At 52.5% G+C, this 21696-nt stretch overlaps 1 protein-coding gene across 7 annotated transcripts in view; it reads right to left on the reverse strand.

The window, feature by feature from the left end:
* Positions 1-20335, reverse strand: part of SCNN1B (sodium channel epithelial 1 subunit beta) — a 56775-nt gene extending 36440 nt beyond the window's left edge. For 2 of the 7 annotated variants that reach the window (XR_011494225.1, XR_011494224.1), the window contains exon 1: positions 19393-19509. The gene's annotated coding sequence lies outside the window, so the exon portion shown is untranslated. Of the gene's footprint in view, positions 1-18394; positions 18450-19392; positions 19692-20182 lie in introns of those variants that run through there. The other 5 variants (XM_070484688.1, XM_014864743.3, XM_070484685.1 and 2 more) reach the window with 5 other exon arrangements.
* Positions 20336-21696: the final 1361 nt, after the last annotated feature.

Consider the following 21696-nt stretch of genomic DNA (forward strand, 5'->3'; position numbering starts at 1 on the left):
CCGGAGGATGAGTCTGTGCTGACTGGTTCTTTCCAGTACCTTCTGGGTTCTTGATCCAGCTCACACTGGAGGGGTGGAGAAGCCCTTAGAAGCTGCCTCTCAAGACAGAGGCCTCTTGTAGCAAAGACAGGTCAAAGATTGGAGCTGAAAGTGGCTGCCGGCGTTCTCTTCCCTGGGGACTGCCTGCCTGATGCACAAGGACCGGCCTCCACGGCCGCCTTCAGAACTTGGGCCGGATCTGGGTACCAATTATACTCTCACTGACTTAATGTCTTTCTCTATGTTGACTCACTCTTGTTTTTACTTTAATACCTACTTACCTTGGTCCTAAGCAAGAAAGTCCACAAATCACAGCTTTGATGTTACTAATTATATATGTTTTCTAATACACCTCAACATAAATAATTACTAATGAGATGAAAGACATTTGTCTGCGCACCATCTAAAAATCATCTCCACACGCCACACTGCACAAGAAGACGGATTCAGTGGAGGTCCTCCCTGGTCTCATAAACTCGCCAGATTAGATGTAAGACCTTGCCACTTGCTGCTCAAAGACACCCCACCGTACTGACCCTCCCGCCCTCGGCGCACGGCTGTGTTCTTACAAAACCCGTTCCGTAGGTTTCTCCACCCCTGGGTCTAGGATTGTATCAGCCTCCATCCCAGGAGTAGCCGGACACACATCCTGCCACCCCAGCCAGAAGACCCCCAACTCCAAGACATCAGATGTGGCCATAACTGCCATTCTTTTTGAACGGTCTTTTAAAGGAGAAATGAGCGTGCATCTGGCCTTTGGCCAATATGCTAACCCTTGGAGGACCTGTCTTGTCATCAGTCCAGAGTGCTCCTGGTTTGCCATTTCCTTGTTCACCTGGTGGCCAAGTCTCACAGGTAGGTTTGAAAGGTGACCATACCTTGTGACAATAGAACCCTCACTGCCTGGCTTCTCTGCGTGGACACAGATGGCAAGAAAACCCAAACGTAGAATAGGAGTAGAAGGATGCGACAAACCGTGATACAGGCACATGATGGAATACTGGGGAGCTGTGAAGAAGGAGCGTTCATTATTTTTGTTTTTAAAAAACTGTGGATTTATAGGTATCTCTGTGCACAAAAAAAAAATTTGGATGGGATTGACCAGAATGTTTATAATGATTATCTTTGGGTAGAAGGATCTTGGGTTATTTTAAAAAATGTTTTTAGTTTATTGGTGTTTTGAGGCTTTCCTACAATGAACATATATTGCTTATATTATAAAAAATAATAAATGAGAAAATGGTTTTTTATAGCAACATGGAAAAAGCTTATGATAGAATGTTACATGTTAAAAGTGAGGCTGTAACTACGTGGAAAAATCGATTGTCAAGGAAAAAGGGTTGTCAGGGCAGTGGGAGTTATAGAAGGACTTTTTTAAAATGTGGGCTCCCTAGAATTTAGATGCAGCTCGAGCAAGGGGCAGCGGGGGCTGGACCAGCCCGGACAAAGTGGCTACTCTTTGGGAGAATGGGGACTTGGAAGAGAAGTTCCGATCGGATTGTACGCCTCAGCTTGTGTTCTAATGTTTCTCACTGTTTTTCCAAAATTTTCTGTTACTTTTATAGATTTTTTAAAAATTAAAAAAGAAAAACAAAACAAGAAGGAGGCGTGTGCATCAACTAGGAAAACCAGCCTGGGGTCTCCAGGAGGCCGGCAGTTCTTTCCACAGTTTATACAGGGGGCCCTTTCCTTCCTCCTGGGGACGAGGTGAGCCAAGGATGGGCTTCACAACTTGTGCTTCCTGAATGGCTCCTGTCCTCCCAACCCTTGTTGACAGAGTCTCAATGCTGTGTTTGCTTTCCTTATTGCCGAGGACGTGTCTAACACCAGGCTTCATCCTGCACAATCACAATTACGTGGGAAAACACCTCACCCACTAGGCCTGGCGCCAGGAGCCGTATCCTCGTGTCCTCACGGGCAGATGCTTTGGGGGTGCCAACGGCGAGCACACAAGCCCACAGCCCTGCCCCTACCCAGCCATGCAAGGGGTTCCTTGCCCAGAGTGGGGGGCGTGTGTTGACAGCCGACAAGGAAGAATGTGGTGAGTGTCATAGGCTCCCTACTTCCCTCCCCGGCGAGGCTGGAAGCAACCTGGTGCGGAGAGAATGTGCCGAGCCCTGGAAGATGCCAGGGCTGTTCGGGGTAGAGAGGGAGCAGGGAGGCGGTATCCCACTGGAAATAATAAAATGCAGCGTCCCTGCCCAAAGTCGGAAAAATAAGGTCCACATGGTAACGTCTTGAGGCTCACACAGTAGGTCCAGCTCTATAGCCGCTTTCTCTGTTTGCCATCGGGAAACGTGAAGTCCTCGATTATTACTAGAGATGCAAGCTTTGCGTGGAGTCTCCGAAGCATCGTATCACCCCCGTGAGCCTCGGCTGTCTCATCCGTAACTCGGGCCAGTACCTCCCTCCCTGGGCTTTTATTTTCAGTCATGATTAAAATGAGGTAACGCATGTGAGGCACTCAGTGTGGTGTCGGCTCTGCTTCTCATTATTCGGGGAAAGAAGGATGAAAGCGCATAGGTGGCTGGTGGGTTTACACGCTTATCTGCAAAGCTGCTGTAGAAAGGGCAGGTGCTGGAAGGGGAGGTTCCCAGCTCCATAAATGAATGATTTGGTTTCGGGGCTGCACTTCCCGGAGGCTCAGCCGTCACTGTGTCACATTCTTGTCAGAAACTTTCAACAGCTCCAGGTGTCAGCAGAATGAAGGCCAAACCTTTAGCTGGCTTTCAAGATGCCTTACAACAGACCCCCCACCTACACATCTCCTCATAGTCCCCTCACTTCCTTTCAAAATGGGGTAGTTAAGAACCTGGGTTCGAATCCCCGCTCTGTCACTTACTTGCTATGTGACCTTGTGGAACTGACTTAACCTCTGTGCCCTGGTTCTTCCATCTGTAAAATGAGGGGAAAATAGTGCCTACTTCATTGGGCTGGTATGAAAATGAAATTGTGACGCTGAAGCACCTTGTAAAGCGTCTGGCACAGAGGGATAAATGTCGGTGAGCAACTTCTCTCGTGCTTCTTGTACCTGTGTCCAACCGGACCACTTGCTGGATACCATGGACACTCTGGAAATTCCCATCAGCATGTTTTTCCTTATGCTCTTTCTCTGCTAGAGAGCCTTCCCTTCAGGCCCAGCTCCCGTGTCACCTCTTCTGAGAAACTTCCCAGTCCCCACTGAATGGAAGTCATCGTCCCTCCACCGTAGCCCCGTAATATTTTCTTCACACCAACCCCTCCTATTTTATTTGCCCCCATCTGCCTCATACCACGGCTGTTTATATTCCTCTCCAACCTATGCTACTGGGCGGGCAGCTCCCTGCACAGACTCCCTGATGGGTGACCTTGGAACTCTGGCACACAGTAGGTGCTCAATAAATACGTCTGGACTTCAGGGCTGGGATCAGTGTAGACATTCAGCTGCTATGCCCTGGTATGCAACCTGGTATGGTTGCAAGGGGTGGTTACGGTTGGAAACCTCTGCAACTGGAAGGTGCCTTTCACCTAAACATTCCAAACATCCCCTCTGCTTGCGGGCGTGAGGGGCCGTGGAGCGGGGGGCACCCGGTCTCCCTCCATCCTCCTGCCCCTTTGAGCAGGGAGAAAGCTACCCCGCCGCCACCTTGAGCTCGCACTGCTGGCCTCCAGACCCGTGAGAAAGTGAGTTTCTGTTGCCTCACCCCCCAGGCTGTGGTACTCCGTTTCAGCAGCCCTAGCAGACCAACACAGGCTGTAAAGACGGAAGGAGCGGAGACTTGACGGTGAGTGGGGGTGCAGGTGGAGGAGCCTGGAGGATGGGCAAGAGGCAGCAGGGTGGCCTCCCCCGTCCCGTCGCAATGGTTTCGCCCTAGGGGGGTGAATCTATTCTTTTTTTCCCCCAACCGGGGGATGCCAAACCTTCTGCGGAAACACACTCCCACGCCTTGGAAGTCCCTCCTCCTTGTCAGGTTAAAGGCAACATGGGGCACGTTAAACCTGTTTGTTTGTTTGTTTACTTAGGCAGAGACAAAGAGTGAATGTCCAAAACTTTTGGCAAGAAGACCTTGCAGTTTTTCCCACGAAGAGGCCAGCCATGGGTTCCTGTGGCACTCAGAACAAAACCCAAAGTCCTTACAAAGCCAGCGAGGCCTGGGCCCCGCCCCTGTCCAGACTCACCCCCCCTGCCCCCCCGTCCCTCCCTCACTTCTGCTCCTCCAGTACTCCAAGATCGTTCCACCTCTGGTCCTTTGCACTTGCTGTTCCCGCTGCGTGGGACAGTGCCCCCTGGAGCACGGGGCCCCGGCAGCCTCCCCAGCTCTCCCCGCCGCCGTGCATCGGCATCGCTCAGCGAGCTCCGAAAAAACACATGCCAGGGCCTCCTGCACAGCGACGCTGACTCGGCAGATGGAGGCGGGGCCTGGCGTCTGTGTATTAATTTAATCTTCCGCACGGAATCTGATGCACAGGCAGGGCTGAGGCCATCACCCTAGATCTTCATAGAGCTGGCTTCTTTGAAGCCTCAGTTCAAATGTCACCTCCCAGCGGTGACCCGCATCCCCCAGAGCGCTCTAGTCCACGGCCCTATTCCCCGCACCCCCTCCCCCCCCCTCAGAACCGCATATCATCAGAGAGGATCTAATCATTCGCAGGTTTCCTCTCTCCCTTCACTGGAGTTTTACACTCCCTGCGAGAGAGCCCCGGGCTCCCTCCTTCCCAGCTTTGCCCCTGCAGCAGACTTTCTCTGTCCCTTACAATAGCCACTATCCACATGTGGCAACTATTGGGCGCTGGAAACACCACTAGTCAAACTGAGATGTGCTCTCGGTGCAAAACACAATCCAGATTTCCAAGAAATCGTACAGAAAAGAGAGACGTAAAATATTAACCTTTTGCAAGACCAAAAGAGTTCTGGAGACGAGTTGCACAACACTGTGAATGTACTTAACGCCGCTGAACCGTGGGCTTAGAAATGCTCGAGACGGTAAAAGTTTATGTTATGTTGTTTTTTACCACAATTAAAAATTTTAAAAGACGCGTTGAACATAAAAAATCTCATTAATAATTTTTCATATTGATTACAGCGAGCCCCTGCTCTCAAGGGTCCAGGAAGAGAACTAAGTAATTCATAATCTCTGATCTCCTCCAGCTCACCCATCCAGATCCGCCTGCCAGCCCTCTCAAGTTCAAGGACTCCGCAGAACCGGTCCTGGCCCAAGTGGTCATTCTTGTTCAAGGCAGTTGTGGCGGGTGGCGCTGGGCCCAGCCCGATCCGCGAGGGGGCCCTGCCCATGGCCCTGAAGCTCGTGCGGCCACAGCTATGCGTAGGGGTGGCCACTCCCCTCTGCCCTGTGGCTGCAGGCCTGGGCCCACCCAAGACCCCGTATCTGGGGCTCCGATCCACTTGAGCAGGGCTCCCTGTGATATCTAACGTGAGACCGCCTTGGAGGGCCTTTGTCGTAAGAGGCACAGATCCGAACCCCTTGGAATGGGGAAGAGGTTTGCAATGCACGGAATCACAGTTCCGCCGTCTCCAGGCTCCCATTATGTCTTTAAATTGTGCGTTTGAACTTGAGGAAACCGCTCGGGTCTGGTCAAAGAGACAGTTGACAGAAGAAGCCAATGAAGACCTGATCCCCTTGGTGACAGCTGGGTGTCCACGAGTCTGACCACAGAAGGAACAAAAATCCCGCTATCTGGGGACCTCAGAGCACCCTGCTGTAGGGGAGAGCCCACGGGCCGAGCGCCCAGGGCAGGGCCTGGAGCAGTCATCCTCGGGGGGAGATGGTGGCCCCGCAGAAGTGTGAGACCAAGGCCCGCAAACTTGCTACTCAAAACACCGACTCCAGCAGCAGAGCAGTGCCACCCGGCAGCTCCTTGGAGACACCACATTTGGGCCGAGAAGAATCTGCTCTCACCAAGTGCCAGGGGACTCATGTGCATGTCAGAATTTGAGATGTGCTGGCCTGGACTTCGTTACCATTAAGTCAGGGGTCTCAAACTCAAATGTTTTCAGGCGCGAAGCAGGTGATGTTAAAAAAAAATGAAGCCGTGTCAGACCCAGCTGATTATTCCCATTTAAAAATGTGAGCTCAGCATGACCAGATCTTCCAATTTTTCAAGAGAATCTGGAAATCCAGATGCCAAAGTGAAATTTCCCGATTCAAAAATTACTGTGTGGGTCACACAAAGTAAGGCCTGTGGGGCACCAGCCTGCAACCCTGCCCACAGGCCTTGGGGCAGGCAAGGTGCCGTAAGCTCTGGGCAAGCTTTCTGAGCTTAGGGCAGCCTCCCAGGCGTGGCAAGAGGACACAGTAGGGACTCAAGAGGGGCCGGGACAGAGGTTCTGAAACTCGGCTGCAGAATGGAACCACCTGCAGATCTTTAAAAAAGTCTGATGGGGCCGGCCCGGTGGCGCAGCGGTTAAGTTCGCACATTCCAGTTTCGGCGGCTCAGGGTTCGCCAGTTTGAATCCCAGGTGCGGACATGGCACCACTCATCAAGCCATGCTGTGGTAGGCGTCCCACATAGAAAGTAGAGGAAGATGGGCACGGATGTTAGCTCAGGGCCAGTCTTCCTCAGCAAAAAGGAGGAAAATTGGCAGCAGATGTTAGCTCAGGGCTAATCTTCCTCAAAAAAAAAAAAATGTGTTTAAAAAAGTCTTATTTACTCCATCTGGGTGTGACCCGAGCATCCAGCTTTTGACAAGTCCCCCGGGGCACACCAACCGCAGCGGAGTGTGGGAGCCACAGCTGCAGCGGGCAGCAAGCTCTCTCAGGAAGGGCCCAGCAGTCACGGTTCGGCCTCTCCGGTCACAGGGTCTGGGTCGCAGCCACTCAATGCTGCCGTGGCAGTATGAAAGCAGCCACAGATAATGTGAGATGATCGAACGTGGCTGTGTTTCAATAACACTTGATTTATAAACACTGAATTTTGAATTTCATTTAATTTGCACGTGTCATGGAATATTATTTTTCTATTGATTTTTTTCAACCATGGAAAAACCATTCTTAGCTCGTAGGCTGCCCCAAACAGGTGGTGGGCCGAACTTGGCCTTCGGGCCGTGGCTTCTGCCCCCTGGGCTAGAGAAGTGGATTGTGGGCGTGCTGGCCTGGGTGGCAGGCCCTCGCCTTCCCAGTATTTGTCTGCACAACCTCCCCTGCATGACCTCTGAAACCTCAGTGGCACCTGATGATGAAAAGGTTATGTTGACAAGGGCTGATCAAATTAGGCTTGATCTGGCTCCGGGCCAAAGACTTCAGATTGCACCCCAAATCCTCCATTGCCCTGGCAGGGGTTCAGGGAGCTGCCTTCCTACAGGTGACTCTGAGCCCCACCTCCCTGGCTGGCGATTTCACTGACCTTTAACCTGTAGTGACCATTTAACTACGCAGCGGACACTGCTCAGAGTTCTACCTGCACCATCTCATTTCCTTTTCATGGCAGCTCCGACAGAGAGAGAGAACCAGTGTATACCCATGTGTTCTGTTATGTACCCATTTTTTAGATGAGGAAACTGAGGCACAGAGAGGTCAGGTGATTTGCCCAAAGTCACACAGTGAGAGTACATCAGAATTGAACCCATGGCTGTCTGACTCCAGAACCTGCTCTCATAACCACTTTGCTATATTGCCTCTCAGTAACCTATGTTAAGGGCGATCCATAATCCATCACCATCACCAGTCACCCCAGTGCCCAAACACAACCTTCTCAAGGACGAGCCTTGGGCAGCAAACCTGGGCTCTCTGCACCTTGATTGGCATCCAGATACCACTCAACCTTCTCTGCCTTGAGCTGCAGCCAGACCTGGAACACCCATGACAGATTCTGCACCCTCTCCAGGAAGAAGGAAGCTGGCAGAGCTGCCCCGCACGGTTGTGCAGGTCGGCACTGCACAGCTTTGGGGGCATCATTCACAAGGCAGTCTGTGTGAACAACACGCCTGGAGTTGTGGAGCACTCGCCCCTACAGCGGTCCTCAGCAGCCCTGGAGGCTGGAGCTGAGATGCTCACCGTTGCCCGGTGTAGGATTGACTTGGGTGCCCACCGTTACTGCTGTTCAGAAACAAGTCATCAAAAAGGGAGAGGGGTCCAGAGGAAATGCTGCCATGCATGGTCGGGGTCTGGGCTGGCAGCTGTGGGGAAGCCTTTGGGTCAGGAGCAGGAAGTGGCTGACTCTTCCTGGGATCTCCTCCATCCAGCTTGGACCAGGTACCTGAGCCCCCCGCCGATCTCTCTCAGTCTGGACGGATGGCAGCTGCAGCTCTGAGCTCTCAGTCCTGCTCCAGTGAGAGCTGCCCTTCTCATCCCTCCCACCCCGGCTCACTGGGAAGAGAGAAGGGCCCTGGAGCGGTCTCTCCAGTCCTGCCCTCCAGCTGCCCTGTGTGAGCCCTCCAGTGCCCGTTCTCACGCTGGGCAGCACCTGCCCCTCACCATTCAGAGCTGCTGGGAACTCCCAACCAAACTCCCCAAGCTCTCCACTTCACCGCTGCTCCCCTTGCCAGAATGTTCTCCTTTGTTTGTTTTGCTTTTATGATTTGAGCCAGGCCCTGTGCCAGCGCTTTACATGCAGCAGCTCTTGTGACCCTCACCACAGCCCTATGAGGCAGGAACTGTGATCATCTCCCTTTTTATTTTTTGAGGAAGACTGGCCCTGAGTTGACATCCGTGCCCATCTTCCTCTACTTTATATGTGGGACTCCTGCCACAGCATGGCTTGTTAAGCGGTGCATAGGTCCGCACCCAGGATCTGAACCAGTGCACCCCAGGCCACTGAAGCAGAGCGCAGGAACTTAACCACTACGCCAAAGGGCCGGCCCCTCCGATCATCCCCATACTACAGACAAGGACTCTGAGGTTCAGAGAAGTTACATTACTTGCTCAAAGTCACACAGCTAGAAAGTGTCATAGCTAGGATTCAGATTTGCGTCTTCTAGACTTTAGAGGCCAAGCTCTTAACGATCTTTCTAGGGGACAGATGTGTCATGTCCTCTGGGTCCGTTTCTCCATCTGTAGGTTGGGCCTTGAGTCTGGGAAGCCATGTGAGTGAGCATGATGCTGCTGTTGGTGATGATGGGGATGACAGTGATGATGATGATGATGGGAGTGGTGATGATGGTGATGATGATGTGATGATGATGGGGTAGTGATGGTGATGATGATGATGGGGATGATGAGGATGATGGTGATGGTAAGGGTGGGGATGATGGTGATGCTCATGGGGTGATGATGATGGGGATGATGAGGATGGGGATGATGGTGATGATGCTGATGACGTGATGATGATGGGGGTAGTGACGGTGGTGATGATGATGGGGTGAAGGTGACAGTGGGTATGGGGAAGATGGCGATGATGATGATGATGATGTGATGATGATGGTGGTGGCAATGGTGATGGCGACAATGATGACGGTGATGATGATGATGTACCCACTTGATAGGGTTACTGTGCAGACTAAATGAGGTAACTCAGGCCAAACATTGCTCACTGCCTCTTCTATAGTAAGCACTCTAGAAGTGTTGGGTCAGCTGTGCGCCCTGTGCCCCAGACCTCCGGAGTGTGTCCGCTGCATTGGAGTTTATTAAATAAACACCTTCCTCTGCAAACACTAGGTGAAAGGCATGAATCAGAGACAAGAAAGGGAAAAAAGGGTGACACTTTTCTCCCTTAGCGCCTCCTGTTTCCTGCTAAGTCTCTGTTTCCTGCCAACTTCTGCAATCCAGCTTGGTGTTTCTGGGCCTCGGGTCCAGGCTGTGGAGCCAAGACCTTGGGAGGCAAGCCCAGCCTTGGTGGGCTTCCTGGGCCCCTGGACGGCCATCTCACGGCCTCCAGGTAGATTTGGAGGCTGAGAACCTGGTACCCAGGAAAGTGAGGGGCTGCTGCCCTGAGAAGCACGGCCGCACGCAAGCCGGCTCTGGCCTGGCCCTCTCTGCTGGGGGAGTTGAGGATCCTCACCCACACAGGGAGCCAGGGCGGTTCCCGAGCGGGGAACAGCTGAAACCTTATACCTGGCCACAGGGGAACCAAGGGCTTCAAGAGCCATGTCACAGAGCAAAAATTTCCACTCTTCCACACTCACCTCTCAGATGACACTGGAAGACAAGGAGAGGCCGGGTGGGGAGAGCAAAGTGGGCCCTGCGGTCAGACGGCTTGGGTTTAATCCCAGCCCCACCATTTGCTAGCTCTGTGTGACCTTGGGTGAGTTCTTAACCGTTCTGACCCTGTTTTCTTATCTGCAAAATGCATACAATTACACCACCTGTTTCACCGGACTGTTGGAAGGATACATCGAGATCACGCCACTGCGTGAGAGCACAGTTTCTCCAGGTGTCAGAGTGGGGAGGACACCTGTACCTGCCCTTTGTGACGACTGCTGAAAGAACTCCACGCAACAACGCACATGCCTGGCGCGGCGTGTACATGTAGAAAATGCTGCCTGCTTTTCTTATCTTCCCTGTAGAAGAGAAAGCCACGCGTCCCCAGCAGCGTTAATTGGACGAATCGTATCATGCGTTGAAGGAGAAACTGAAGTCAGTTCATCCCTGTGTGTAAGGGACACTGAACAGCATGGTCCCCACAGGGAGTGGCGCCCTCCTCGAGTGGAGGAGATGCTTTTTTGGGGGCTGTCTGATGGCAGGGTGGGGTCTTTAGCCAGCTAGACCATAAGATCCAGCAAGAACGCAGCCCACCCATCTCAGGCCCAGCCACTCAGGAGTGGGAGTGAGGATGGAGAGGGCGTCCTCAGGGGGGAGCTAAGGGGTCTCCCGGGGGCTGAGAGACGTGGCTTGCTCCCCACTGTATCTACAGTGTCTAGCCCACTGCTGGGACCCCTCCAGCCATCCATCATTGATTCAACAAATATCCGTGGGGCGTCTACTGGGAGCTGGGGCTGCAGCCCTGAAGCAGTAAACAGACAAAACCTTGCCCTCTAGAAGTTTAAGTCCCTGTGACCTAGTGTGGCAGCATTCAGAAGTCACTCCCAGATATTCCCAAATGCTGGGAAATGGCTCTCCCCCCCCACCCCACCTCCAGACCTGCTCCTTCCTCCAGGTTCTCCCTTCTATGGGAGCGGAGCTGCCCAATGGGCCGGGCATCCCAGGGTCAGGCTGCCACCCACTGTCCTCTGGCGGCAGAGGGGTCAGGGAGGGGTGCGGCCCAGACTGGCTTCTGTTCCAACAGCCAGCAAGTGGCAACCAACCAGTGTACCCCCAACTTGAGCATCACCCCTCCCTCGACACACACTCCCAGGCCCTGATTCTGATCTTTCAACTTTCCCTCAATTCTGCAATCGAAGGTGTCTCTGGCTTTTCAGCCCAGGCCCTTCCTCCCACTGCCCCACCCTCATTGATACTCGAAGCCAGGCAAGAACAGTGAGCACGTCTGGAGTTAATCAGAGCCGTGGAACGGCGGCCCGTGACTGTGGTCAGTCACCTGCCAGCCGCTGAGCTAAGGGACCGTGTGCTTAGCCCACTGACGCCTCACGTGGGCCCCACGGGAGGTACTGCTGTCCTGTCCACAGGCCAGGGTTGGGGCTCAGACATGAAGTATCTTGCCCCAGGTCACGGGGAGCTCAGCCCCAAGTGCAGCACGGCTGACTCCCGAGCCCTTCACTGTTGCACAAACTGCCCGTCCGGGGAAGAGAACGAAGGAGGCTGGGGCTTTTCACACCTAAACCTTAGCGGGAAGGCTTTGAGGACAGGACTTTTCCCTCGAAGCAGCCTGTGGTAAAGCAGGACTCCCCCGGCCTGGGAAATGGCCCTGCCTTCCGTGCGGGAGCACCCCTCACGTGCCAGGAGCACTCTGAACATTTTACATTTCCATCCTAGACTCTAAAACAATCCTTCGAAGGCCACCTTCAGGTCCACAGCCTCAGACCCCAAAGGTTCTTCACGGTCTGTCACGCTAACTAACCTCACCAACTAACCTCACCGAATAACCTCACAAATGCCTCTATCCAACTCACTCTCACTGTGGTGCAAACCACTAAGAAAGGACAAAGGTGATCCATCCTGGTGTGTGTGTGTGTGGGGGGGGTGCCTTTCAACCAAGAAAACCGACAAACTCCACACGCAGACAGGTGACAGCCCCACAGTGGTATTTCGGCAATCAGCGTGCAGGTGGGGAGGAGCTTGTTAGGGGAGGTTGCAAGCTGGCCCCCACTTAACATCCTTGACGGGGCCAAATGAGACGCAGCTCCTGAAGGAGGGGCACCAGACTTCCCGGATCTTAGCCCTCCTTCTAGCCCTCGGCTTGGGAATGAGCTCCCTGGCACATAGGAGGGAGCAAGGCTGCCTGGATTATCCTGGAGGTCTGCAAGGAAAGGGCTATGTTTGCCATAGGGCCACAAGTGGTTCCCCAACTCCCCAGCTTCCAAGGCTCAGCCCGTTGTGGAGGCCCTGGGGAGGAGGAGAAATCTGGGGCTGAATTTGGATTCTTTTGTCACTCTGTGGCCTCTTAGGCAAATCCCCGAACCACTCAGACCCTCAGTCTCTTATCACCCCACACCTCATCAGCTGGGCGCCCTTTAGCTCACTTCAGCCTCCCGAAGCTACTCCCAGCAAATTCATCCCAGGGACTCCTCCGCGTCCAGCTCAGCCCAGGACTGTATCTTGGCTAGGACACCGTCTCCTCAACGTGAAAAACAAAATCCTCTTTTAAAAACAAAGATACGAAGACTCTCAGGCTAATTTCAAGTTAATTTATTTACTTAAGAAACATTTATTCAGGGCTTACTGCATGCCGGGCACTGTTCTAAGCACTTGACAGTTAATCCTCATGACATCCCAGATGAAGTGAGAATTATTATCATCTCCAGTTTACGGATGAGAAACGGACGAGAAAACGGAAGCACGGGGAGGTTAAGTAACTTGCCTGAGATCACACAGCTGATAAGTGGCGGAGCCAGGACTGGGATCTCTGCTGGTTAGCAGGCCTCAGGTTAAGAATTGCTGAATACTGTGTAATTTACATTACAGGGACACATAATATTTTAATTTTGAGAGTGTTATGAAAATATAGACGATGCTTTTACAAGCTCCCTGGACACTTGCGTGCCCATCCCCTCCCAAATCTGCTGGTATTAACGTCTGGTCCAGTGGCTGATTCTAGCCTCCCTGTTCTCCTAACCCTGACCTCCTGTGAGAGTTCCAGAGACGCAGCGCGAGCACCTTGCCCGGACAAAGCCGGCTGATCCTGGCAGGACGCCTGTGAGCCAGCGCTCACTGACAGCCCCACTTTCCAGGTGGGAAAACCAAGGCTTAGAGAAGCACACACAGGTGATCAAGTGTGCACAGCCAAGACGTGGTGGACCCAGGGACTAGAACCCAAGCAACCTGATGGCAAATCGCCGACCTTTTTTTTGAGTCATCTCTAAATTTTTTTTATTGTGGCGAAATATACAAAATTTACCATTTTAACCATTTTTAAGTGTACATTTCAGTGGCATTAAGTGCATTGTATTGTTGTGCAACCACCATCACTATCCATCTCCAGACCTTCTACATCATCACAAACAGGATGAAATGCTGTACCCACTAAACACCAGCTCCCCGCTCCCGTTCCCCCAGCCCCTGGGACCTCTCTTCTGCTCCTGCTTCTATGAATTTGCCTATTCTAGGAACCTCAAGTAAGTGGAATCATACAGTGTTTGTTCTTGTGGGATCAAAGGCCCTACTTTTAAAAACATTAATTCAGGGGCTGGCCCGGTGGCGCAGCAGTTAAGTGCGCACATTCCGCTTCAGCAGCCCGGGGTTTGCTGGTTTGGATCCCGGGTGCGGACATGGCACCGCTTGGCAAGCCATGCTGTGGCAGGCGTCCCACATATAAAGTAGAGGAAGATGGGCACGGATGTTAGCTCAGGGCCAGTCTTCCTCAGCAAAAGGAGGAGGATCGGCAGCAGATGTTAGCTCAGGGCTAACCTTCCTTAAAAAAAAAAAAAAGAATTCATTTCTTATTTGAAAATATACTACATAATTTGGGTAGTGGTCAAAGGGAAGTTCGCCTTATCTCTAACGCTACGCTTGTTTTAAATAAGGAGGAAGAAGATGCATGTGGCTAGATTTATAAGTACAATATAACACGTTTGGGGGAAAAAACTTCCAAAGAGTACCAGATTGTACGCAAGGAAAAGAAAGTCTCCATCTCACCCAACACTCTCAGTTTCCCGCCCCAACGTCACCACTATCACCAGCTCCACGTCCTCCAGATTGGAATGTGCACATACACATAGGTACATATATATGCAAATTGAGTCTCTTTTTAAAGCACTCCTACAGATGGTAGAAGACTATATAAAAATACCTTCCTTGCATTTTTCTTTCAACAAAACATCCAGAAGATGGTTTCACATCCATTCACAAAGAGTTACTGCCTTCTTTTGAATGGCCGCAGCATATGTTCTCATGCCTGTTTCGACATGTATAGTATTTAGTTCCTTTCTGATGAATGCTATTTGGTTTCCGATCTTTTGCTGCCACACACAGTGCTGACTATCTTTGTTCTAACATGTTGGGTGCAATGCAAGGATGTCCACTGGGTAAATTCCTAGAGCTGAAGTTACAGAGGCAAGGGGTATTGGCATCTTAAACATCGACAGTTTGCCTAAGTCCCCCCGAGGTTGGACCGATCTCTGCTCTCGCCAGTACAGTCTGAGAGTCCTGGTTTCTCCACCAACACTGAGTGTTACCCAGCCACCTGGGCGCGTGGAAAACAAAATCAGTGTGGTTCTGTTGTGCGTTTCTGTTTTTGGGGTATGGTTGAGCATCTTTGAGCCTGTTCGAATTCAATTTTTATTTCTTTTTATATAAACAGCCGAATCATGTTTTTTGCTCTTTTTTCTTTTCTTTTTTGGATGGTTGGTGGTTGGTCTTTAATTTGGAAGAGCTCTCCGTGAAATTAACTCTTTGTTATAAAAGTGGCAAATATTTTTACTAGTTTGACATGCCTGGGCTTATAGGTGTTTGGTCACGCAGAAATTATTAATTCTTATGTAGGCAGATCTAGCAATCTCGAGCTTTCTGGCAAGGCCCATGCTTCTACCCATTAGGCCATACTGCCTCCCACTCTTGATCAGTGCTTTGAAAAGGACGTGCAGAGGGGGCTGCATCTCCATCAGAGGTCCTCTCCAGGATGTGACTGTCACCTACCTGGACTTACCTCCTTGTCACTTGACCTGGGAGCTTCTTAATGGTCCTCACTGCAGAGTCGTGGGACCATTTCCTACCGCTAGGAACTTGTGCCAGGACACATGGTCTCACGGGGCCCAGGGAGAAGAGGCTGCCCACAAAGGCTGCAGGCACAGAGAGGCCTCCAATAACAGGCTTTTTATGGGGAGGAAAATGAGTCCTCAGCTGCCTGGGCACCTTTCACTAAGAAACAGCTCCTCTGAATGTCAAATCTTGCCCCAGGCCCTCAAGGTGAGCCGGCTGGAGGCTGCAAGAGGAGGAAGGCGAGCAAGTTCTAAAGGATAATAACCCTGCAGACTCCACTAAGCCCCTTGGCCATTTTCCTATCTGTAAAGAAATGGTTCTTTCCAGCCTCCTGTGCTGAGGGGGCGTGACTTGTTCCAGGACCCGCCCTCCAGCCTTGGTCTTTACTGACAGCGGAATTCCCACCATCTCTCCACTTCTTCGGTGCAAGGCGGATGCAGGTGGACAGAGGGGACCACATTTGAAGGTTTTCTCTAGGCTAGGTTGGGCCGAGAGGCCTGCAGGGACGCGGGCTTTGTTCCCATCAGAATAACGGCAGCACTGCTGTGTGCCAGTGACTGTGCTAAGAGCCGCACATCCATTCTCCCATGGGGTCCTCACAACAAACCTCTGCAGTGGGTTTTACTGCTACCACCCCCACTTCACAATGAGAAAATGGAGACTCAGAGAGGGTGCACGGGCTTTCACATCAGCCGACCCCGGCTCTGCCCCACCCACTGTGCAAGCTCTTGGCGAGAGGCTTCCCTCTCTGAGCCTCTGTCTAACTCATCAGTAAGATGAGGATCACGAGACCTGACTCCCAGGGGCATTATGAGGACTATAGGGTGGCGAGTATAGAGGAACCTGCACACAGCAGGTGCTCAAGAAATGCTCATCCCCTTTCCCGCTGCAAGCCCCATCATGATCTCAAGGTCCTTTTCTGTCTCCCCAGACTCATCTTCCTGCTTCTCCCTATACTTTGAAATACCTTACCTCAAAGTCATATTGTCACTTGTCACTTCCTAAACATGCTTCACTTGGTCATGCCTCCAGGCCTTTGTAAAGGCTGTTTCCTCTGTGTGGAAATGCCTTTCTCACTCCATGGCTCCAGAGAAACTCCTACTCATCCTTCAAAACCCACCTTAGAAGTCCCCTCCTCTTTGTATGTTTCCTTGAAATGTGGTCCTCTTCCTGTCCTTGGGTGGAAAAATATCTAGGGTTGTGGCATCTTATTTGAAGAAGACACTCAAAGTGTTACTTTCCTCCCTTCCTTCCTTCCTTTCTCCTTCACTTGTATTTCCATAGCATTCTATATGGAGTACAATTGGGAGTATAAATTGTACTGTTCCAGGGACCAGGCAAGCTAACGCCACCATTATCAGCGTCAGCATCAGCAGCATCAGCACTCAGACAGTATTTACCCGGCACCAGGCACCGTTCTAAGACTTTTAGGTGTGTTGACTCATTTAATGCCTCAAATAATCCTTTGAGGCAAGTGCTACTTATTATCCCCATTTTACATGTTAGGAAGGAAAGTCACAAAGATGCTAAATAATTTGCCTGAGACCACACAACTCAGATGCAGAGCTGGGATGTCACAGCTGGCTGTGACTCTACATGATTAACTTTTACATTATCCTGCTCTTTATGAATGGCAGGGGGCCAGGTGGGGACTATGGCACCCTCCAGGGCACACACAGGGCACTGTGGCACATGTAAGGGGGCAGCCAAATGCTGGACTTGGAATTGTCAGCCTTTCTGATCCTCTTTTCTCAAGGGGATCCAGAAATATGGAGTTCTATGTGACATCTCCCGCTTTTTAAAATGTTGAGAGTAAGCTAAAATTTCATAAGGAGCATGGGCCTCCTGGAAGCCGCCCTTGGGCCCCGTTTGTGACTTCTGCCCCCTTCGTTTCTGCGTCTTAGCTCAAGGCCAAGCGCACGGTAGGCCCTTTGTAGGTGCTGGGACATTTCTGGACTCTGGATCTCACGTTGAGAGCTGGGCTTGGCTCTCCGCAAGCAGAAATCGCACCTTGCGTCCCACTCAGCACTCAGGATTCTCTAGCCTGCGCTTGGAGTGTCGACGAGGTCCAAAATGGTGGTTCTGAGGTCACCCCCACCCTGGGGCCGTCCCGGGGGCTCGCTGGTTCAGGCCGAGACTTCCTGCTCACTGAGTGCTGACGAGACTCTCAGAGTTTTGTTTCGTCATCCCTCTGATCCACTCAACAATTTTGGGAGGTTGCCACTGTCATCATCTCTGTGTCACAGATGTGAAAACCGTGGCTCAGACAGGGAAGGAAACTGCCCAAAGGAGGAAGTGGGGGAGCTGGGACTGGAATGCAAGCGGCTCTGATTCCAGCTTTTCCCCAACTGGCTGTTATCAGGCATTCCACCAAACTTGTGATGTTCCTGCCACACATTCCAGGGCAAGCACACTCTCACACCACAGCCGGGACCTGGGGAGTCGGAGGTACACAAATAGGACGCTGGACACTCCAATCTGCCAGCCGCGGTTCCTAACTCCTTCCGTTTCCTATGGGAGGGTGGGGGGTGGCACCGGGGCATCTAGAAAGGACCCCTGGATGCAGTCCCTTATGGGAATTCTGCCCATTCGGGCCTGGACAGGCAGAGCTTGTGGCCTGGCTCAGCCCCAGGCCTTTGGGCTCAGCGGAGACGGCAGCTAAAGCAGGTATAGTGTTTGTCATCGCCTACAGACAGACAGGATAGAGATGTGTGTATGTGCACCCGTGCATGTGTGCATACCTTATGTATGCATGTATACATGAATGTGTGCATACATGTGCGTGTGCAATGGAGAAGAGGGGACTTCTCCCCCCAAATTCAGATCCTGTGAAGTTAGTTTAGGACAAAGAACAAAGAGATAAAAACCAGTCCTGAAACTGTTACCACTTAAGTGCCTATCAGCAGGCATGCTCCTGGTGGAAAACCACGCAGCAGTTGAAATAAACAAGCAAGACTTACACGCAGCATCGCGGATAACTCTCAAGGACGTGATAACTCGAGGCGGGGGGAGGGAAGCTGCGTGGCAGAATGATGTGGATGTATTATACCATTTCTGGTAAACATCCACCCACAACATTGCTATGCAGTTTACATACTTTCTACAGGTATGCATATATATGACTGCATGGGTGTAGGAAAGGTCTAGAAGGAAATTATGAAGGCAGTTACCTTCTCGGGGCAGGGAGGGCAGGTTACAGACAAAGGAGAACCGATCCACGCGTCCCTGAGGAATGACACAGTTCGGTGGGTAGGTCGGTCGGGCCGCTGTGCATGTCGAAGGCCCGGGGTAGCTCAGGGCGGCGGCAGGGTTGCCAGAGGTCCCCCACCGGTTCTCTCAGGGCTGGCTGCCCAGGCGGCCTGCGATCCCGGGCGGAGACGAGCTGGGGGCGCTGTTGTGCCTCTTGGGAACGAAGCTCTGCTGCTTCCTCCCTCAACTTCCCCCTGCCTCAGTTTCTCCCTCCACCCCAGTGGGGAAGGTCATCGCATCACGCCGCACACCTCTGTCCCCAATTTCCCCCTGCTCCAGCACACCGAGGCCATAGGACTTCTCTGGACATGTCCCCACCCCGCGGGATAGACAGCAGGGGGGTTGGATCTGGCGTCCTCCCCAGCACGGCCCCAACGGGGACGCTCAGAGAACACACCCACGTTCCCCCAGACCGACTGACAGAGGGGGCCAAGAGGTAGGCTCTGGGGCCAGACTCCCCGGGTTCGAGCCTGGGCCCGGCAACTTGTCCCCGAGACCTAGGGAAGCTCCTCCACCCTCTGACCCTCAGCGTTCCCCTCTGTAACACGGGAACACCTAGGCGGCCCACAGCTCAGGGATGCTGTGTGGGCGGAGGCGGGTCGTTGCAGCGCAGCCTTGCGCTTCCCTCGCCTCCCGGCCGTCGGCGCGCTCCCGCGTCGCTGCTGTCATCCTCCTGAACCTCCCTGGCCCACCGGCCCGCCGCGCCGGGACTCCGCGGCCGTCCCCCCGCCCGGCGCCTCGCCGCCCGCTCCGAGGGACTCTTTCTACCCTCCCGTCCTCCCCTGCCCTGCGTCGCCTCAGTGCCGCCAGCGCCGCCGCCAGTCGCCCAAGCACCCGGGTGGGACACTGAGGCGGGAGAGCGCAGGGCGGGGGCACCGGGCCAGGGCCACCTGCGTACGCCCGGGGTCGCCTGTCATACCTGCTTCCCGCGGCGGCGGCGTCCCGCGCTGGGGAGGAGGCGGCGGCGGCCGGCGGCTGTGGCTCTGGGACCGCGAGCGCGCAGCGACAGGGACGGGGAGGGAGCAGGCGAGGAGGCGGGGAAGCGGGGACGCCCGCGGGCGGAGCCAGACTGCACCTACGGGCCCGGGCCGGGCCAGCCGCGCCGGCCGACTCCCCGGCCACCTCCTTGGGCCCCTTGTGCTCACCGTCCCCGCCGCCAAGCTGCAGGCCCGCACACTCCCTCGCACGCACCTGCCACATCCCTGTGCACCCAACACCCCCGCCCGTCCCCTAGCGCGCACACGGCCCGTTCTCCCTCTGCGCAGCCGGACACCCACAACACCCACGCATGCCCCAAATATGGACACAGAGACCCCCTCATCCGCATGTTCCCCAGACAGACCACTGTCCCCCACAGTCCTCTCACTGAGCATCACATGCCACAGACAACACCCCCCTACTCAGCGGTGTACGGGAACGCATCACACACCTGCCCAGCCGTGCGCACGCCCATCGTTAGCACCCCCCATCATATGCATCCCCCATCGTATGCACACCCCCATCGAATGCACCCCCCCATCATATGCACCCTCCCATCGTATGCACCCCACCCCGGATCGTATTCACCCTCCATCCTATGCACACCTCCACAGGCACAGATGGTCCCCTGGCAAGATGGGGATGGTAGGGAATTTGCATAGGATCAGGCCCCTGCAGCTGATTTCCCCAGGAAAGTCCCGGCACCTCCTCTGACCTCTGAGTTGGCTCACCTCTGCTTTCCCAGGGACCTTCGCCTTCCCTCCGCTGCAGCCACCCTCTCGGAGGTCACTCCTAGATCCCTGTCCTCCCCTGAGGGCCCCACCCAGCATTAGAAATTCAAACAGCCTCTGGCTGCCTCCCAGTGACTCCCACTGCACCTGTGCTCCAGCCTCAGCACACGCCCAGCCCGCCCGCGCCTCTCCTTCTCACTTCCTTCTCTCTTCTCTGCCCATCAGGTCAGGCTTCCAAGGACCTTCATTCCAGCCACTTTCTCACCAAGATCCTTAACCCATGGGTCTTCATTTCACACAGCAAACCCCAAACATCTGCCATCTGTATCCCACCACTGCCAGACTATTCCTTTTTGATGTTACTGTAACAAATGACCACAAATGTAGTAGTTTAGAAAACACAAATTTGTCTTACAGTTCTGGAGGTCAGAAGCCGCACATCACTAATATCCAGAAGTGGGTAGGAACGTGTTCCTTCTGGAGAGAAGAATCTAGTTCTCGTGTAGGGGAGGATCTTGTCCCTAGCCTTTCCAGCTTCTAGATACTGCCTGCATTCCTTGGCTTGTGGCCCCTTCCTCTATTTTAAGAGCCAGCAATGTCCGACCAAGTCTTTTTCGCACGCCACATCTCTGGTTCTCTCTCTTCTGCCTCCCTTTTCCACTTACAAGGACCCTTGTAATCACATTTGGCCTGCCTAGATAATCCAGGAGAATCTCTCCACTTCTAGGTCAACCGACCACCAACCTTAATTCTATGTGCAATCTAATTCCCCTTTGCCATGTAAGTTAACATGTTCACAGATTCTGGGAATGAGGACATGGACATCCTCAGGAGACCTTTATTCTGTCTACCACAGACACTGAGGCTGCAGGAAGCTGAGCCTGCCGGAGAAAATTAGTCAACTAAGAAGATTTTTGACACTATAAGTTTATGAACCTCTGCAAGTAGAAAGAAGTTTATCATTGTCATTATTTGTGGTTGAGAAATAATAAAATAAAACATGGAATGTTTATTTAATGGAATACTATACAGCGCTTAACAAATATATGAACGTTCATAGACTTCAAAAGCGAGAGAATTGGAATAATAGTGAGAATGGACACTTTAGCTGGAAAGTTTCATTAATTAATTAATTTGTTTTAAAGACTCAAAGCAAATATTACAAAATGTTAATTTTTGGTTATGGGTACTGAGGCCCTGGGTGATGGTTTCATTATTTTTTGTACTTTTTGTACTTTTCTATTTTTTAAAAATTGATCTCTAAAAAATATTGTGGTCTCTGAACTCAGCGCTCTTTCACATTCTTATGCTTTCCCATCGTTCTGAGTGTTTTCACTTCATTTCAAGTATGTTTCTCTGAAGTTTGTCCTAATATACGAGTTCTCACGATTTTTGGTCTCAGGAATCTGCACTTTAAAGAATTATTGAAGACCCCAGAGAGTTTTTGTTTATGTGGGTTACATCTATTGATACTTACCACATTGGAAATTCAAATGATACTTAAAAATATTTTT

The sequence above is a fragment of the Equus asinus genome, chromosome 14 (assembly GCF_041296235.1).
Source record: "Equus asinus isolate D_3611 breed Donkey chromosome 14, EquAss-T2T_v2, whole genome shotgun sequence".
Lineage (NCBI taxonomy): Eukaryota > Metazoa > Chordata > Mammalia > Perissodactyla > Equidae > Equus > Equus asinus.